The 19,940-nt window shown below is 36.5% G+C and overlaps 1 long non-coding RNA gene across 1 annotated transcript; it reads right to left on the bottom strand.

The window, feature by feature from the left end:
- Window positions 1-1,067: 1,067 nt before the first annotated feature.
- Window positions 1,068-19,597, bottom strand: LOC122139445. Its single transcript, XR_006156302.1, has 3 exons — window positions 19,468-19,597; window positions 7,404-7,514; window positions 1,068-2,573 (listed from the first exon to the last, which is right to left on the bottom strand). It is a non-coding gene; the product is annotated as an uncharacterized LOC122139445 (long non-coding RNA).
- Window positions 19,598-19,940: the final 343 nt, after the last annotated feature.

The following is a 19,940-nucleotide window of genomic DNA, read 5'->3' as shown; positions in this document are numbered from 1 at the left end:
AATATCATTTGCTCTGCGAGTTAACGTCCATTTAATCAGATTCCCATTGTTAGCCAAGAAAACGGGTCACATTCAGTGACTATTCTGTACGTTGTGTACTCTTGGCTGATTAAAATATACTGTACAGCTCACTAGTGGCCAGTCGCCCCTAAGCAGACATTAAGCAATGGCGGCTTTTCAGTAATATCCAATTTCCAAAGGTGTCACACTTCACAAAACCATCAGCCATCTAAATGCCCTTGAAAACCAAACAATACACTCTAACAAATAAAGGATTTTTATCAGTATTGATGGCTCCATGAAGAATCTCTCACATCCATGGAAACTTTCCATTGCACAAAAGGTTCTTTATAGTGGAAAATAGATCATTTAGATAATTCAAATATTCTGCACGCCAATAATTTTATTTGTTTCGCTGCAAAAACCCATTTTTGGAACCTTTAAGAGTGTATCACAATAATGCAGATTCATGCTATTCAGAATGCATTTGAGTGTGTTTGTATTGTTGTCTTTTGTTTTATTCTGCTACATCACAGACGGAAATAAACTAAGTATAGACTGACATAACAGTCACCATGATTGGAATGAACTTGGACTGACATTGTGGCATGTGTGACTCTGTGTGTAAGATGTGTGTAAGGTCTGTTTGTTGTTGATCACACAGGAAAATCACATGCACACACCCCTGGCACTGCGCCCCACACTGACACCACATCTGTTTACATACCTCCACCTCATTCCACCACTTACATAACTGTGTGTAAAAACAAACCAAAAAAACAACTAAGCCATTATTTAGGATTGGCAGTTTTGTCTGTATTGAACTGTAGAATAATAAACAGTTGTGAACTATTTCTGAGATGCATCTAAATGATTCACAGTTCAGTGCAGGAGAAGTAATGCACAGCTGTTTTATAATGTAAAATATTTAATTGAAATTAAAATGTTAAAAAATTAAATAGCCATGGTCTTTATTTATTTTTTTATTTTCTATATTTTTATTTAGGATTTTTAGTTCACTTACTAAAATAAGTGCATAAACATTTCATCATGCCACTCAATGTTATGCAACAATTTTAAACCATTTAGCTGCAGTCTAACAACATCATGGTCCAAAAATACATGTTTTCTGTTTTAGGCTCTCATGCATAAGTTTCCTGGAGAAAAAAAAAACAAACAAAAAAAAAACCTGCGACAATATTAGAAACAATTTCCTCAGGCTGTTTTAAAATGCTTGAGCACTGATAGCATACAGTTTCGTCCCTGGCATGGTTTAATGGTTTATTCAATCTCAGTGCTAGATCTTTCATCTCAACAATTCCTGCAACACTTTGCATGTCTTTTCATTCCACGTCTTACTTACACATTTGTTTGATGAAATAATTCAGATAGCAAAAGATTACAGTTGGTCCAGTGACTTCTTTATTTTCCAGCACAGTTTTGCATGCTTAAACGAAAGCATTTATTATTTTAGTGCATTTATTTGGTCAAAACAAATGTTATCAATTGTATGCAGCACAACAAATAGGAAAGCAATCTGACGCAGGATACTTTGAACCGCCAAGGCCCTCAGGGAACAGTAATGTGGAGGGAGAAAAGGACAGCCCCAGTTAATTCTGGGAGATTTCACAGTCAGCAGCCTCTATGCTTTCTGCTGCCTGCGAGGCCACACTGCTCTGATAAATATGTCATTTCCTGGCTGATAGGGCCACAGATGGAATAAGGTTTGTATTGGGAACACATGCGCTGCATTTTGTCACCCACTGCACTAGCTGATAGAGGAGACCCCGGGGGAAGCAACCTGCCAATTCATTTTCTCTCTGCAGATTTTTCATCTCAAAGAGGACGGGTATTTTCTCTGGAAAGACAGGGCAATATAGCTTAAAATGAAAGGGATTTTAATAACTTCTTCCTGTGGAATGTATGAATCGCCATATCAGCATAAAGGCAGTTCAATCACCCCTGTGTAGACAACAAGAGAGACTATCACCAATACTGAGTGGAACATATGCTATTTCTGCAAGCTTTAATCCATGATAGACGTGGATCTTACAAAACCACGGCTTCTCAAGAAAATATAATGTCATAATGGAGACATTTCATCAGTCTGTTCCCATCAGTCTGTGTTTGTTTTACGCTGGAGGCTGTCTAGAAACAGCACAGTTTTGCTCTGGCCCGTCTGACACAGCGTGGCATTGTGTGAACTTCTGCTGTGAGTCTCTGAGTGGCGAAGAAACAACAAGGGCTGTTAGGAAGCAGAATGGGAGCTGTCCACTCCTCTGTCACATGTACTCGCATTCGCAGGCCCACTCATGGGTGAGACAGGGGTAAAAGAGCCCACTTGCAGCTGTGCAAAAAGGCCAGAGGGAGGTTAAGCACAGCTGTCTGGGTGACATGGCGTGATGGGAATATGTGGTAGTGTAGGGACTGAAGAAGCTCCATGGAAGTGTTATCTTTAAGATGTGCTGAAACAAAATCTCCAGACGGCATTAAACCTAAAGACTGAGCCGTATCCCAGAACGACCGCAGCAAAGTAGATCCAAGAGAATTCAAGGAAGCGCAAAAGAACTGCACTGAAATAAAATAATTAGAACAGTCATAAAAATAAATACAAACAAAAATATCCAAATAAATAAGATCAAATATTTAACATATTTAAATGTCTGGATAAAATAAAATAAAATAAAAAAATCATTATAAAATAATGAAAGTCTCAGCTTTTGGCATGAAACAACGGCTGATAAGCTGGATAAGTTTGGGTTATTTGACGTCTTTGTGTGTAAAAACACACACACACACACACACAAAGACATCAAATTATATATACACCATAAAATAGAGCCAAGAAATAAAAATTAAAAACCCAGGCAGTTTAAGAAAACTGAAAACAAATAAATAAATATATAAATAAATAAAAATAAATATACATTATAGTGAATGAAGAAATAAATGAATAAATGACTAAATTAATAAATTGTGATATTATGTAATACAAATAAATACATACAAAAAAAACTATTATATAATAATTATATCTTGACATTTTATTTTTTTGCACCAAGTGTTAATTAAAGATATAAACTCTAAAAACAAGAAATTACCAACAAAAAGTGTGCCTCTCAAGCAATTGAATTTAGTTTTAAGGTTATTTAGATATTTAAACTGGGAAATGAGCCAAAAACAAAGAGTACTGATTAACAATGCTTTTTAAGGAAATAACCTTTTCACATTCAAATTGTTTTGTTATGGCAGATTTGTCAAAACAAGACATTTTCATCAAATACTGATTTTAAGAAGTCTATTTATTATTACTGTTTTGGCTATAAATAACTTGTCATCCAAAATATCTGAACCAGTTTTAGATCTACTAGTGTTCAACATGCTAATTGTTTGTTTCCTTTCTTTCTTCACCAGCCACCAACAGATCAGCTGCAAGAAAGCACTACAAAAGCCTGCATTTATTACACACACGCGTTCCACTGCCTGTCCATCTCAGGCTCTCCCCGCTCCCCCACCCTCTCTTCCTATCTGCCTGTGCAGAGCATCTGCCGCCCAGAGAAGAGGGGGAACATGGGAGCACATTAGTCACCAGATGTCACCTTTTGCTGCCAGCCCTATCGAACAGGCAAGCAGACAATGCAGCATGCATAGTGAACATCTGACTGGGGCCCTCTTCAGCAAGACAGAGCTCACTGACTCGGAATGACAGCTCCGACTGAATGGCCCCGGCCCCATTCTGTGTCAGGAGTGACACCTACAGTTCTCTCTGGATATACGCGCTGACTGTCACAACGCTGGAGTGATAATACCGCTAATTACTGAACATTGTCTTTGGTTGATCTGATTTCTGCAAAAGCACAAGATTTTTTGTTTTACAACTCTGATATTTTTTTTTCCAGAAGAATCTCATGCAGGATGAACATGCTCTCCACAGGGATTCCAATCGTCAGTTGTTGTGCCTGAAATAGTAATGCCTGCAGGCACTAAATCATGCATACATTTCAGATCCATTAAGAATGTACAAGGTGCACTTTTGTCATAACTCAGGTCTGTTGTACTTCTGTTGGAACTCAGACAAGTGGAAGTTTCTTATTTATTTTTTTTGTGTTCCTATTAACTAATTTACATTGGCCAATTAAAGGGACAGTTCACAGAACTATTACAGTTCTTTCATGATTTTCCATCTCTTATTATATAAAAGATTTACAATACTAGAGATTTATATTACATTATGATATTATATTATATTTAGTGATGTCAAATGATTAATCACAATTAATCGCATAAAAATAATGTTTTTGTTTGCCTAATATATGTGTGTGTGTTCTGTGTATATTTATTATGTATATATAAATACACATGCATACAGTATATATTTTGAAAATATTTACATGTATTTACATGTCTATATTTATATTCATATAATTTATATTATAAATATACTTAATATATAAACATAATATATTTTTCTGAAATATATATATGCATGTGTGTGTATTCATATGTACATAATAAATATACACAGAACACACACACATATATTATTCAAACAAAAACTTTTATTTTGTATGCTATTAATCATGATTAATCATTTGACACCACTAATTATACTATATTATATTTTTACTTTTAAAATATTTTTATATTTTTAACAAGGACTCATGAAATGTATCAAAAGTAACAGCAAAGACATTTGTAATGTTACAAAAAATAAAATATATATAAAAAATGTTGTTCTGTTCAACTTTCTATTCATCAATAAATCCTGAAAAATTTATCACTTTCCACAAAATAAATAAATAAAAATATTAAGCTGCACAATTGTTTTCAACATTGATAATAATAAGAAATTATTCTTGATCAGCGAATCAGCATCAGAAGAATCACATGACTCTACAAATTGGAGTAATAGCCACTAAAAAAACTCAGCTTTGCCATCACTGTAAAATATTATATATTTTCATATATATAATATATTATACATTTTAATATTTTAAAATATATCCAAAAGGAAAGAAGTTTTTTACAACTATAATATCTCACAATGTTACTGTTTTTACTGGATTTTTTGATCAAATAAATGCAGCCTTGGTGAACTTAAAAATCATGACTTGACCTCTAACTTTTGAATCATTCTGATTTGTTTATCAGTTCATTTTAAGGTCCAGCTAAGAGATATTATTAATGACAACATTTTCAGTGAATAATGACTGGACAAGTGTGGCCAGGATATTCACAAAAAATCACCTGTAATATAGAAAATAATCTGGGGTTTTGCTTCCTGTGAGGCCTCTAGACTCACATCGTGAAAACGCCACACTTCTCTGATGCTTTTGAAGAAACAAGAGTGACCCGTGTGTTTGCCAGCTCATGAATCATAACCTCATAAATGTTGAATATTGCAGTGCATATGGCAGAGAGTTATGAGACCATGGTCTCCAGTTTAAATCCCCAAAGCATTTCATCCACAGCTCTGTCCGCAGCTGATGCTCCAGTCCCAGTCTGGGCGGACAGTGTTCACAGACGCTGTCAAATCCAAATATGACCGGCGATGTATTTTAACATTTTGTCATGAATAATTGAATGGTAAGTAAGTAGTCAGGAGTTTGACCTCCCATCTATCTATCCCCACATCACATGCATATATAAACAGTGCTTTTCACCATTTAATTCATTTATAACTGCGCTCTGATGTGAACCTCACTATGGCACAGTGCACATTTTTTGATTAAAACAAAGCTTTTAATTCCTCGTTTTACATTTACATTTACGTTTTGATTCATAAATGATGTTTTCCCATTAACGAATGACAAATGGCTGCATATTAAACACAAGGATAGTGCGAAATAGCTTGTGTTGTTCTGTGGTCAGTCACTCCAGCAGAAAAGGAACCGTAAGGTCAATGGCTATTGATTTGCTTCCCGCACCCAGCTTGTAAGCTGCAGCTGTGTCTGCTAAACAGCATCACTGGCCTCTAATGCTGATCTATAGTAGCATCACTCAAACACACATGTGAGACTGGGGCTAGTTGTCACAAGAAATGTATCTCCAATTCCAAATTCAATTATGCAAATGTATGTTTTTGTTTAATAGCAGTTATTATGTAAGTTGGTTTCAAACAGTCCTTAAATTACAATAATTTCTGTAAATCCTTTAAAGTAAAATTTCAACAATATAAAATACAATAATTAAAAAATTGGGGTATTTTTTAATAAATGTCCGGTTAATGGTTAAAGTTATCAAATATTTAATTTACACAATTATAGGAATATTTGCAATAATAATAAATATACAGTATACCGTTCAATAATCAGGAACATTTTTAATGCTTTTGAAGGAAGTCTCTTATGCTGAAACAAGGCTGCATCTACTTGATCAAAAATACAGTAAAAATAGAAATACTGTGAAATGTTATTAAAATAACTGTTTTCTGTTTTAATATATTTTACAATGTAATTTATTCCTGCGATGCAAAGCTGAATTTTAAGCAGTTATTATTACCTTCTTCAGTGTCACATGATGTTTCAGAAACCATTCTAATATGCTGATTTGGTGCTCAAGAAACATTTCTTATTATTATTAATGTCGAAAACCATTGTTCTGCTAAATATATTTGTGGAAACCATGATACAGTTTTTTTCAGGATTCTTTGATGAACAGAAAGTTCAAAACAACAGCATTTATTTGAAATACATAGAAACTGTAACATTATAAATGTCTTCCTTGCTAAATAAAATGATTAATCTCTTAAAACAAAACTCCAAACTTTTGAATAGTTAAATTGAAGGTTCAATTGTGACAACTTACCCCATATAGTTAACCTGCATATTACCCTTTTCCTGGATAATAACAGCAGTGCTAAATAGCTTTAGGTTTTTTTTTTTTTTTTTTTTTTTAAATAACCCTATCCTAAGAAATATTCACTGGAGTAAGTGTGACAACTAGCCCCAGTCTATCCAATAAAATGAGACAATGGAATCTCTGATGATGTGTATTATGAGATTCCTCTTCTCAATTTTTCATTCATGGACAAACAGAAGTGCTGGAACCACATCTTTCTACTCCACACAATCCTCTGGTCCTAATAACATGACGAGAAAAAAACAGCAATAAAATGAAATATATTATTTTCCATATATATCCTCTAATCCAGCAGATGTGAGGTTTTCCAGCACTAAAATCAACACGTTAGTGCAAGAATCTGCCTCTCCTCTTGCCAATCGATAGTAAAATTCCTCATTCTGTGCTCGGGTAAGTAAATGGAATTGAAAGTGGGGCAGAGGGTATTAATGCAGAGGGAGGAATATCCATTTTATCACATCCTCCCTGCAGGCCCTGTTGATAAAAATGACAGCGGGAGCGCATTACTAATTCCACCACTGTCACAGCACATAGTCACTTACCTTGCAAATGAAGTGCAGTAATGACACCTGCCTGACGGTCAGAACACAGGCTATACTTTCAGTGATACAGCCTAATGTTGAAATGGATCCTGGGAACGCATGGGCCTAGACCTGCAATGACATCCATGCACAGTAACACATCAGTGCCATTTGCAGGCGTCTTTAATATACATTCATATAACATACATAAAACTACCAACCTGAAAGTCATGTAAATGCATACTCATGCTCAACAAATATGAAAACAGTTGTTGCTTGTGCTTATCATGTTGAATACATCTTGATACATAATTTTCTAACTTTTTAATGAGAATCATATTACTGAATCATAGATGTGTTTCAAGTTTATTCAGTTACTCTAAACAAATGAGCATAAACAGTTTTTAACTTTCAAAAGAAAATTACCCATTTAACTAGTTTGTTTTACTGGCGCCCCCTCTTGTTAGTTTCCTGTAATTTGTTGGTAAGAGGCAAAATGCATCAGAAACTTGACAAATAAATCATTCTGGAGTCAGTGATTTATTGCCCAGCAAAAATAATAGCATCCATTACTGATAAATCATATTTGCTAACACATATTAGTGCACTGAAATTACTGAATTTGCATGAACGTGCACCTTACATCATGCATGCAAAATTTATGACCGAAGGGGCTACTGTCATATGACTTGAATTTTGCAAATGATAGTTTACCATGCAACAAAGAAGCAACCCCCACACCTATGAATTAAACATGGCACAAAAAGCGGAACATTTAATTGGATCTGAAAGCCAATTCTGAAGCCCTTTTATCTCCACATTTAATGAATGAGATTTTGTTCACACAGTAATGAAATTATTTCATATTTGATTAAAAACCATTTGGCATACAAATACAGAAATGCTTGAAAATACACTTTTTTTAGAGGTTATTCTTTGGGGTGAGGAATTTTCACATTCTGAGTTCACTAAAATGCACTTAAGGAAGCCTCAAGGAATACTTAAAAGGAACAATTCACTCAACGAGGGAAAATCTGTCATTATTTGAAGCATTTGAATTGAATAATTACAGAATTTATACAGTCATTCTTGTTTCAACCCTATGTGATTTTTTGTAAAATGCAAATGAGAAAACGCATGCATACTCCTCTTTATCATAAAAGCCGCTATTCACAGATAATTACATCTTCTTGTGAGCTGCTAAGCAGACAGCAAAATCAATGAATCATTTAAAAAAAATCAAATAAAGTGAATCTGCTGATTCACAACATACAAAAAACTAAAAATAAACTACATAAATTGAACACCAAATATAGTATTATGACAAAAATTAAAAAAAAAAAAAAAATTAAAGACTAGGAATATAGCACATCGTATGAACTAATATTATGGTATTTTGTCAAAAATAAAAAAGATGAACTGAACACTACAAATGATTCAGGAGCCAAAGTGGTTCACAATCAATGTGATCTTGTGAAATAAAAACCATTAGGAGGGAGTATTTGTACACAAAACAAAGCTTGATACAGCCCTTACTGGGTTGAATGAAGATGGCTTAATCCCTGACAGCTGATTGAATCATTTTCAGTCAGTCCTCGGCCTCTGATTAGCCTGGAGATAATCAGCCACAGGTAAGTGACAGAAGACCGGAGGTGCCAGCCTGTGTGATAACAACAGCCTCAACTCAGATAAGAGAACACACTGATGCATGCGTTAAAGCTCTGGTTTGAGATCGTTCTCCTAGAAGCCCATCACTAGGCTTCCCAATCATTATGGAGAGCACAAAATTTGTTCTTGGATTAGTCCGTTACATAATCAGTCCACACACCGTCCAATCACGCCACCGCTCGCCAATCTGTTCAACAAAATGTGGGCCCTCATCCAGGGAATCAAATTTGTCATTCTAACTGGACCACCAGAGCCTGTTTCTCAGTCCACCCCAACCTCCTTTAGTGATCTGAACATCTGCTGGCCCTGCTGAAGCCATGACTCCTCAGTCACTCCCTCTCTCCGCATGAAAACAGCATGGACGTGCCATCAGTGGGAGCCAGGAGAGTCCTTTACAGTGCAGATGCTGCCTGTCCGCTGCATGCTGCGATCTCATTCACACTGTTTTCCAGCACAATCAAGCGGGTAAGACGCACACACTAACACACGAAACACATTTCTTTTCAACAGTGCACCAGGAGAGGCTTGAAATGGGAAAATGTAGGTCTGAAGGAAAGAAAGAAATAAGATGCACGATTGAAAGACATGCACTCAGACATTCATTTCAAAACTGAGAGAGAGGAAGGGGGAAATGATCTCCTGACCCAAAGCATCAAAGCTGCTCTGTAGCAACACCAGCATATGTATCTACTTGGAGTGAGAGATGTGCCGGGGTCTGTGGGGGATATTGGGGTTGTTTTCTTCATGCCTCATGCTTTTTTTCTTTGTGTTTGGGAAGAATCGCAGCCTGCGCCGAGCTTGGGATTCAGCACACATGATTAGAATTCTAGCAACCCTACATGGCCTCTGAAGCAAATCATTTGCCAGGTCCTGAGGGGGGTTAAAGGCAACACATTTTACATATTAGTACCTAGCAACTGACACAATGTAGAGGTAGTGATGCCGATACAACAGACTGCTGCTTAGAACAGCAGCAACACACATAAAACAAGTAGCTAAATGTTCAAATAAAATAACACATCCTTAGCTCTTAAAGGTACAGTTCATGCACAAATGAAAATGATGTTGTTCCAACCCTTCTCACAGACTGTTTTATTTATTTATATGTGTGTGTTCTGTGTATATGTATTATGTATAAATAAATACACATACATACAGTATATATTTTGAAAATATTTACATGTATTTACATAATAATATAATTTATATTATAAATAAATATATTTAATATATAAACATAATATATTTTTCTGAAATATATACATGCATTTGTGTGTATTTATATAGACATAATAAATATACACAGAACATACACATATATTATGCAAACAAAAACGTTTATTCTGGATACAATTAATCATTTGACAGCACTATTTATTTTTTTAAAGTATAATAAAGTAAAACATTATCACACATTTTCGAAGATTCATTATGTAGTTCTAACGACAGAACAGTTCATAGTGACCACTACAAAAAATAACAGAAATAGCCTAGTGTGATGGACAGGCTGACATTTAGGTGATTATTTACAGATAATCTTGCCCTCCCACACAACTCATGTCTAGCCTACGTTCATATGTTCATGTCCAGAATTGAAAAATGACCAGTCCAACATGGTCTCATAACTAATTCATGAGGTGGCAAAATTATATATCATTTGACTCGGTTTATATATATATATATAAATACAGTGGGTACGGAAAGTATTCAGACCCCCTTAAATTTTTCACTCTTTGTTATATTGCAGCCATTTGCTAAAATTATTTGTTCATTTTTTCCCTCATTAATGTAAACACAGCACCCCATATTGACAAAAAAAAACAGAATTGTTGACATTTTTGCAGATTTATTAAAAAAGAAAAACTGAAAATATTACATGGTCCTAAGTATTCAGACACTTTGCTCAGTATTTAGTAGAAGCACCCTTTTTATCTAATACAGCCATGAGTCTTTATGGGAAAGATGCAACAAGTTTTTCACACCTGGATTTGGGGATCCTCTGCCATTCCTCCTTGCAGATCCTCTCCAGTTCTGTCAGGTTGGATGGTAAACGTTGGTGGACAACCATTTTCAGGTCTCTCCAGAGATGCTCAATTTGGTTTAAGTCAGGGCTCTGGCTGCGCCATTCAAGAACAGTCACAGAGTTGTTGTGAAGCCACTCCTTCGTTATTTTAGTTGTGTGCTTAGGGTCATTGTCTTTTTGGAAGGTGAACCTTCGGCCCATTCTGAGGTCCTGAGCACTCTGGAGAAGGTTTTCGTCCAGGATATCCCTGTACTTGGCTGCATTCATCTTTCCCTTGATTGCAACCAGTCGTCCTGTCCCTGCAGCTGAAAAACACCCCCACAGCATGACGCTGCCACCACCATGCTTCACTGTTGGGACTGTATTGGACACGTGATGAGCAGTGCCTGGTTTTCTCCACACATACCACTTAGAATTAAGGCCAAAAAGTTCTATCTTGGTCTCATCAGACCAGAGAATCTTATTTCTCTGTTGTTTAGCAAACTCCATGCGGGCTTTCATGTGTCTTGCACTGAGGAGAGGCTTCCGTCGGGCCACTCTGCCATAAAGCCACGACTGGTGGAGGGCTGCAGTGATGGTTGACTTTCTACAACTTTCTCCCATCTCCCGACTGCATTTCTGGAGCTCAGCCAAAGTGATCTTTGGGTTCTTCTTTACCTCTCTCACCAAGGCTCTTCTCCCCTGATAGCTCAGTTTGGATGGACGGCCAGCTCTAGGAAGGGATCTGGTCGTCCCAAACATCTTCCATTTAAGGATTATGGAGGCCACTGTGCTCTTAGGAACCTTAAGTGCAGCAGAATTTTTTTTTTTTTTGTAACCTTGGCCAGATCTGTGCCTTGCCACAATTCTGTCTCTGAGCTCTTCAGGGAGTTCCTTTGACTTCATGAATCTCATTTGCTCTGACATGCACTGTGAGCTGTAAGGTCTTATATAGACAGGTGTGTGGCTTTCCTAATCAAGTCCAATCAGTATAATCAAACACAGCTGGACTCAAATGAAGGTGTAGAACCATCTCAAGGATGATCAGAAGAAATGGACAGGACCTGAGTTAAATATATGAGTGTCACAGCAAAGGATCTGAATACTTAGGACCATGTGATATTTCAGTTTTTCTTTTTTAATAAATCTGCAAAAATGTCAACAATTCTGTGTTTTTCTGTCAATATGGGGTGTTGTGTGTACATTAATGAGGAATGACTATAATATAACAAAGAGTGAAAAATTTAAGGGGGTCTGAATACTTTCCGTACCCACTGTGTGTGTGTATATATATATATATATATATATATATATATATATATATATATATATAGTGTGTGTGTATTTTGCCCATATGCAATTATGGTTAGGTTAGGAGTTGGGCTTTTTGGTTAGGTTTAATTTTGGTGGTGTGTTTTTGTTTGACCTAACACATCAGTTCTTAAAACTTGAGAATAGACTGGATGTGCCACATTTTGCCAAAACAAATGTGAAAACCAACTGCATTTTGCCGTTAAGAGTGTTAACACACCAATTTTGAAAATGTGCATTTGATGGACACTTTACTATTCTATGAGGAGTTGTACAAGTGTCGGATGGATTTGTTTTGTGATGCTTTTATGAAGCCCTTCTGGTGGCTCTTTTTTTAGAGCTTGTATTTAATGATTGTTCAAAATTTTCCACTTTGGTTTTCAACTGAAAACATAGCAGCATATGGATTTGGAATAACAAGAGGATGAATTTTTATATTTGGGTGTATTTTACGTCTTTAAAATAATGACTAAGGAAATATATCTATTTTTAAACATGTTCATAGAGAAAACACTGCTTTGTGAAAGATAGAGATGTCTGTTTCACAGCATAAAGTGTTGCTGATAAATTATGTAAATCACTCATTAAATTTAACAGGACATCAACTGAACAACTTTACAAAAAGTTACAACAGATCCGTGTAGACCAGTGATTAATTCAGTGCTGATATTTCCATCAAATCCACCCCATCTCGTTTCAAGTGCTTTATGTGTGAATATAAATCTTGTTTCTCCCTTTAATTTTATAAACCTCAAGTTGTATCAGGAAGAACTTTGTCAAAGCATTGTTTGCTTTGACATGAGGTAGTGCGATAATCACCTCTGCCAATCCTCAATGGTGAAAGACCATTACAAGCTAAGCCATGTGTTCAGGCATCAAAACCTGGAACTGACTTTGTATCCCCCTTGAAGAGGTGCCGCTGAATTAAGGATGACATCTCATTGGTCTTTCTGGACAAAAACCAACACACAGTTTGATGCACTTCAACAAATATGGACACATTGACATTGACACACTCCTTGGCTAGGGCATGTCCCTGGTCTGTAACAAAGGTACAGCGGCAAAACATTTGTCTCAGTTTCTCTTTCTATCCACAGAAGCCCCTGGAGAAGGGCAGGCACAGCCCCACCATCTGCTAACTGCGTCTGGAAGAGCCAGAATGGCTGCCAGGACCCAGGTGACAGAACTGGCCCGAACAGCCTCACAAATCCATGCATGATAAATCTGCAATTGTACCTATTACCTCTCAGTTCTTCTAATTCTATTCTGTTCAGCTGGAGCAAAGAGAATAGTATTAGAAGACCATGGCATGAGGTCCTAATTTGTACGTTGGATGTCAAATAAATATTCACTGAGACTTGAACAACCTGGATGCAACAGAAAAAAAGCTCTACCACATGTGTACTGTGTACTTTCATCTACATCTACCAATGGTTTTTAAGGGAACACAAGACAGGAGAGCATTAAAGTCTGAACATTATAAATGAGTCAATTTCCCTAGTCTACTTAAGAGAGAAACAGTTTACCACTTAATGCATAATAGATGATACAGGGCAATTTTGGAGGATGCCAAATGTGGATCACAAATTCACATATCAGAACCAAGGGATGGTTTTTAAAGCTGAAGGACACCCCCATCTTCAACTGGCTAGAAAAATAGATAGCCGCATCCTAGACTAACGCTAGAGTAAGTTTACTCTAACATAAGCCATGAGCAAACTAGCTACATAGTGAATCACAACATTACAAACTTTGATTTGAAGCAAATAAATAACTAAATAAATAAGAAAGTCAGACAAAATAAAAACAAGTACAAAACTGTGAACTTGTGTTTATGTTTTTAATGAGGGAATTAAATATAATTTTGAAGCATTTTAAATCACAATTAAATTTAAAATACTGCTAATTTAAAGATGTTGATTATTATTATTTTTTTTACATTCATTAAAAATATTTAGGCCTAAGTAGTTTTTCACTATGAATTCTACCGTTGAATTTGATTATTTAAAAACTAAGGCTTCAACAAAGCACATATCGATTAACAACCAAGTGGCTCACAGTAGGCCCGTCTTTAAAGCTTTATAAGTTATCTTTCGAAATCAATTGCCCAATGTAAAAAATGCATGAAATCTTTACTTTCGGAAGCTGTCAGTTGTATTCTATTAGTTGAGCAAATGCTGCCATGTCGGGTTGATCGGGATCAACCAGAACAATATTTTTTTACACTTTTTGGGTAAATCATTCAACCTAAGTCTAACTTATAGTTGTCTGCATATGTCAGCAGGACTAGGAGAAAACAAACATTTTTAAAAAATACAGTTTGAGGTGCAAGAGAGATTTTAAGAAGGCAGACAGCAGATCTTTGTGTACTTTCTACTTCATTAGGAGCATCTCTCCTCTTGCCGCTCTCTATTTCCCTCTTTATCTTCTTCGCTTTTTTTCTGTCTTCTCCTCACCCTCTGTGCACCTCTTTTCACCTCTATTGGCATGGATAAAGCAATCTAATGTAGGACTACTCCTATGAGTTCTCTGGCTTTTGCACCTTTGCAAAATCATCGGGGATGAAAGGGAGCAAGCACGAGAAATTGCAAAGAGAAAGAAAAGTGAAAAACAGTAAAGAGAGAATGAGAGGAAAAGAGAGAAATAGGGGGCGGTGGGGGCCTGGGAGTGCACGTCAGCGCTGCTGAGAAGAACCTCATTTTCCAAGACCATCTGTTACCAGTCCCTGAGCTGAAAGCTCCATTTATGTCATTCATACCACTGCCATACAAGCAATGCTTCCTCTTCTACTGCTGCATACACCACAACTCTGACTCTTTCATCAGCAACTCACTGTCACTGTAATAATTAGTAGGCAGATTTATGGCCCAAGCATAACATAATACAATATTTAAGCAATATCACACAAGAAAGAATACTGTTGTTCTCAATATGACTGAAATTCAACTGCAGGTAATTACAGCCACGCTGATATTCAAACCAAACTGTTCCATTGCAAGCGCTATGTTGCTTTTGTATAGCAAGCTGGAAAGTTTAAATGGAGTAACTTACATTTAACACACACAGTTGCCAGTTACTTAGTCTGTTTCCATGTCACCAACAAACATAATATGAATTCCAAACAAAACCAGCGCAGATTTTTTACATCGCCTCTCCAAGAAACACAAGTGGTGTTTCTGAATAAAAATATTTTTGTGATTCGATTTGGTGACTGATTCAATGACTCGCTCATAAAATTACTTGTTTTAATTTTGAATAAAAGAGTGCGTTTTAAATAAATGAATGACTCATTCATAAAGATTTGATTCCTCCATGAATGAATTACTGGTTTGAATGAATCAGTTAAATGAATGGTTCACTAACTCACTTGTAAAAACTGTTGTCATTACCTACCTACACCATAACGATGTAACATGCAAAACAAGGCACTGAAAATACCCACCACTTATACATAGGCTGCTTTTTTTTTTTTTTACTCCAAAAGCATTGCAAGTCCATAAACTACACATTTATTATAGTGGTCTGATTACTGCTCTCTCAGATCGCATCACTCGATTTTGGGAAATGCAACCCAGATTGAGTGCGTTTGGAACTCGCAAACGAGGAGAAGCAATACAAATGATAAAAAGTCCCAGTGCTGTTGTACTGAATATCAACTAATGAAATTCAAGGACTAGAAGTAAAAATATTAAATAAATAAATAAAATCTGTAAAAAATTGGCATTTTCCAAAAATACCACAGCATGATTCATAAATGCATTCTGCAATAGATCTAAAGCTGTTTTATTGCTCTGCTCTGTTATCTCTGATTTAAAGCATAAAAGATTCAAAGCAACAGCTGCCAGAACTGTTACTGTGTACGTTTTTACAATAGAAGTCTGAAGTGCAGTGAAAGAAACATAAGAAACGGACTGACAGCGAATACCAGAGGAACAGAGACGAAGCACTGCAGGGGGTTAAGAAGTAGGCACAGAAAATGGAAAAGGCCATGCGTGCTGTGTTCAAAGCACTGCCTGAACACAGTAGTTTACCTGGCTGCCTCTTTCCTATCGATGGGTGCTGGATTGTTTGCACTATACTGTGACTGAGTGAGACTCTCCTTTAATCAATTTGTGGAGCGAGCACGCTGTAACCTTTGCAGTGAGATGCAGGGTGGTCAGGAGATATCGAACGCAAGGGCGCCCACACACTCTACATGTATTGAAAAAATGTCTGGTTAGACTAACCTGGTAACCTAACACTGTATTTCCCTGCATAATTATAAACTTATAGGTTATAGATATAAAATTACTGTTTAGTTGTGCATGCATCACCAGGTGAGGTGATCATGTTGTCATCCGTCATAAAATGCTTTTGCTGTTTCAAAAATATGTAAATGTGAACTAACACAAATTTATAATTTCTGATTATTTCTGAAGGATCATATGACACTGAAGAATGGAGTAATGTATGCCGAAAATGCAGCTGTCAACACAGGAATATATTATATTTTAAATATTAAAATAAAACTAATTAGTTAAACTAATAATATTACAATTTAATATATTACTGGTTTACTGTACAGTATTTTAATCAAATAAAGGCAGCATCCGTGGGCATAAGAGACATCAACTTCTGAATATGTATACACTTCTCAATGTCAAAAATGACCCAGTTTACCTAAAATTACATTAGTTCACAATTATCTGTATCCTCATCTTAAAGGGGTCATATGATGCTGCTAAACAGAACATTATTTTGTGTATTTGGTGTAATGCAATGTGTTTATGCAGTTTAAGGTTCAAAAAACACATTATTTTCCGTATTATGTACATTATTGTTTCTCCTCTATGCCCCGCATTTCTGAAACGCGTCAATTTTTACAAAGCTCATGGTTCTGAAAAAGCGAGGTGAGCTTTGATTGGCCAGCTATCCAGTATGTTGTGATAGGCCGAAACCCTCAAGTGTGTGACGGAAATGTTACGCCCCTTAACATACTATGATGCCGTTTTCCAGGCCAGCAGCACAAGACTCAGTCCAGCTGCTTTGCTTGTGCACATCCCATCATCAGTTCTATTTTAGCAGTTCAGTCAAAGTACTGTTAGGAGTAACTGAATAAATCAGGATATTTCGCATAAGAGGGAGTGTAAGGCACATTTATTAACAGAATAACTTAAATAATTTGTGGATAAGTCTGTACTGGAATCGTGAACCATTTCAAACGATTCAGTTCGATTTGGTGAACTGGTTCGACCGGTTCACTAAGAAGATTTGTTCGCGATCCAGACATCACTAGACGAGACAAACCCAATAAAACCCATTATAAACGAGGCATTTGTTGCATCCAGTGGGGATGTAATTACTGATAATGACTTATACTGTCTTTTTACACGTTGCGTTGCGTATCCGCACTGCGTAAACATAAAACCGTGTCTGCATTTGTGATCTGAGAAACAACAAACAAGCCTACTCTTCTGCTCAAAATTCGCATTTGAATCATCATTGGCAAATTATTTAAATATAAAAAACGTACTTACAGGCTGTGAGTCAGAAGCGCCAGACTGTCCTTGCAAAGTTTGAACTGCCCAACTTTGTAGAAACAACTTAACCACTGATTTCTAGTCGTGTCCTCTTTTGGAAGACCAAACAAAGTAGTTTCGCTTTCACAGTGAAACACACAGCGACTCCACGACATGGCAGCAGCGGCAACAGAGGGAATAAAAGATACGCCTTCTTTCTTTGCGTGAACATTTGGGCGGCATTATGCAAATCTTCACACATAATGTAGATATGTGGGGGCGTGTTAGAATGAGCTGTTTTAGTGGGATGTGGTTGACTCTTTTTATAAAGAATATCTCTTTGGAGACTTTAGTCTTTGCAACTTTACAGATCTTCTTTATGCACCAAGAGCTTGTAACACTCCAAAGAGACAGGAAAAATTAAAATCGCATCATATGACCCCTTTAAACAAAAAGTTCAAATCTTGCAAAGTGTCTATCACTAATACTTTCTGACTATTGTGCCCTTGAGAAGCAACCCCATGATGACTGTTCATATATTATGAAAAAATATCCAACCAATATGTTATACCTGTTGATATGTACCTGACTGAATAGGAAAATGTGCTAATTATCTAAGGTTCAAAGAGGCTGGCGCAAATAAAATATTTCTGTGGCTGAAAACACAGTATAGGAAAGTCAAGGAGACTTCATGTTTTGTTCTTCAGAGCGCACTGAGACAGACACCAAGGACGCCTCAACTCATTCGACCTACTTAAGAATTGGTCAAAGTAAAGTGTGTCATAAGCTCAGTTTCACTGAGAGAGAGAAAAAAAAAACAAGCTTGGTAAAGGCAGGCATAAAGATCTGATATCATAGTCATACTGCAGTGGTCACATGTCAGCATATACAATGAGCTTTTCCTCAGGATCAGCCATCACTGTACCTGTTATTAAATCTGCAACCTCAAAGACAACCATCAGCATGCATCTTTTGTCATCATGGACCTTCTGTTTCTATGCAAATCTCTTTAAAAGGTCGTGGTCAATGTGATGATGACGATGCTAAAATGCAACTTTTTGCTGACCATTTGCTTTGAGCGGTTAAGCAAGTTAAACAGCAACCCGAGAAAATCAGACTTCTACGGGTGCATGAGAACGACTGGCTTTTTACACTTGGCAGCAAGCCCATGACAAACTCAATGCGCGAGTGTGTGCAGAACACAAAGCTAAAGGAAACCCCGCTCTGCCGCTATTGCCAAACACAAAGAAACATAGAAGAACATGGGACACAACAGCAAAACGAGAAATAATTCAATGTGATATTAATTATATATACTTTCAGACGTGACATTCGTTTAGAAAAAGCAAACTGGCAGACGCCAGGTTCGCAGACGAGGAGAAGCAGGAGTGTTTTGACATATTAAATGACTGCAGACAGTGGTGCGCTCCACGCTCTGCATTCAGCCCACGTTTCCGGAACATTCTGAGCGCGCTCCTGTGGCTCTGCCTGACCCACCGCCAGCCCTACTCAGATCACATTCAAAGTGATTGTGCTGTTCAATATTTCATTGACATCAGCCTCAAAGATTGTTGCTACAGTGACACCAGAGATAATTATTTTTTACCAGTCTTTTTTGAGATGTTTTTTACCCCCTCCTCTCTCTGGCTCCAGCCATTCCTGTGGAGAATTGTTCTGCATAAATCAGCTGGTAGAATATTGAATCAGCCTCACCACAGGGAATGTGTTTTTGTGTGTGGTATGTGTGACTGATTATTACAAGGAGTCAACGCCCAAAACCAGGCAAACAGCGCCGCTAAGTGGCACCTCTTAAAAATGTAAAGAGATCGTTCAGACAAAACATGAACATTTTGTCAAAATTTAGTCACCAAACCCGTCATATTTATATTTTCTGGCCAAAATATATTTTGAATATACGCTAAACATTTTTTTAACTGAAACTAAATTTCGTTTCAACCTTCATACACTGTAAAAATCGTATAATAATAAAAAAACACAATAGTTTAATGATCTATATATATATATATTAGGCTAATAATTCTAGAACTTTAATTCTAATTTTTAGATCAACTGTTCATT

The sequence above is a fragment of the Cyprinus carpio genome, chromosome B13 (assembly GCF_018340385.1).
Source record: "Cyprinus carpio isolate SPL01 chromosome B13, ASM1834038v1, whole genome shotgun sequence".
NCBI classification, from domain to species: Eukaryota; Metazoa; Chordata; class Actinopteri; order Cypriniformes; family Cyprinidae; genus Cyprinus; species Cyprinus carpio.
Note: the sequence above shows the minus strand (reverse complement) of the source record. Positions and strands in the feature narration are given on the sequence as shown.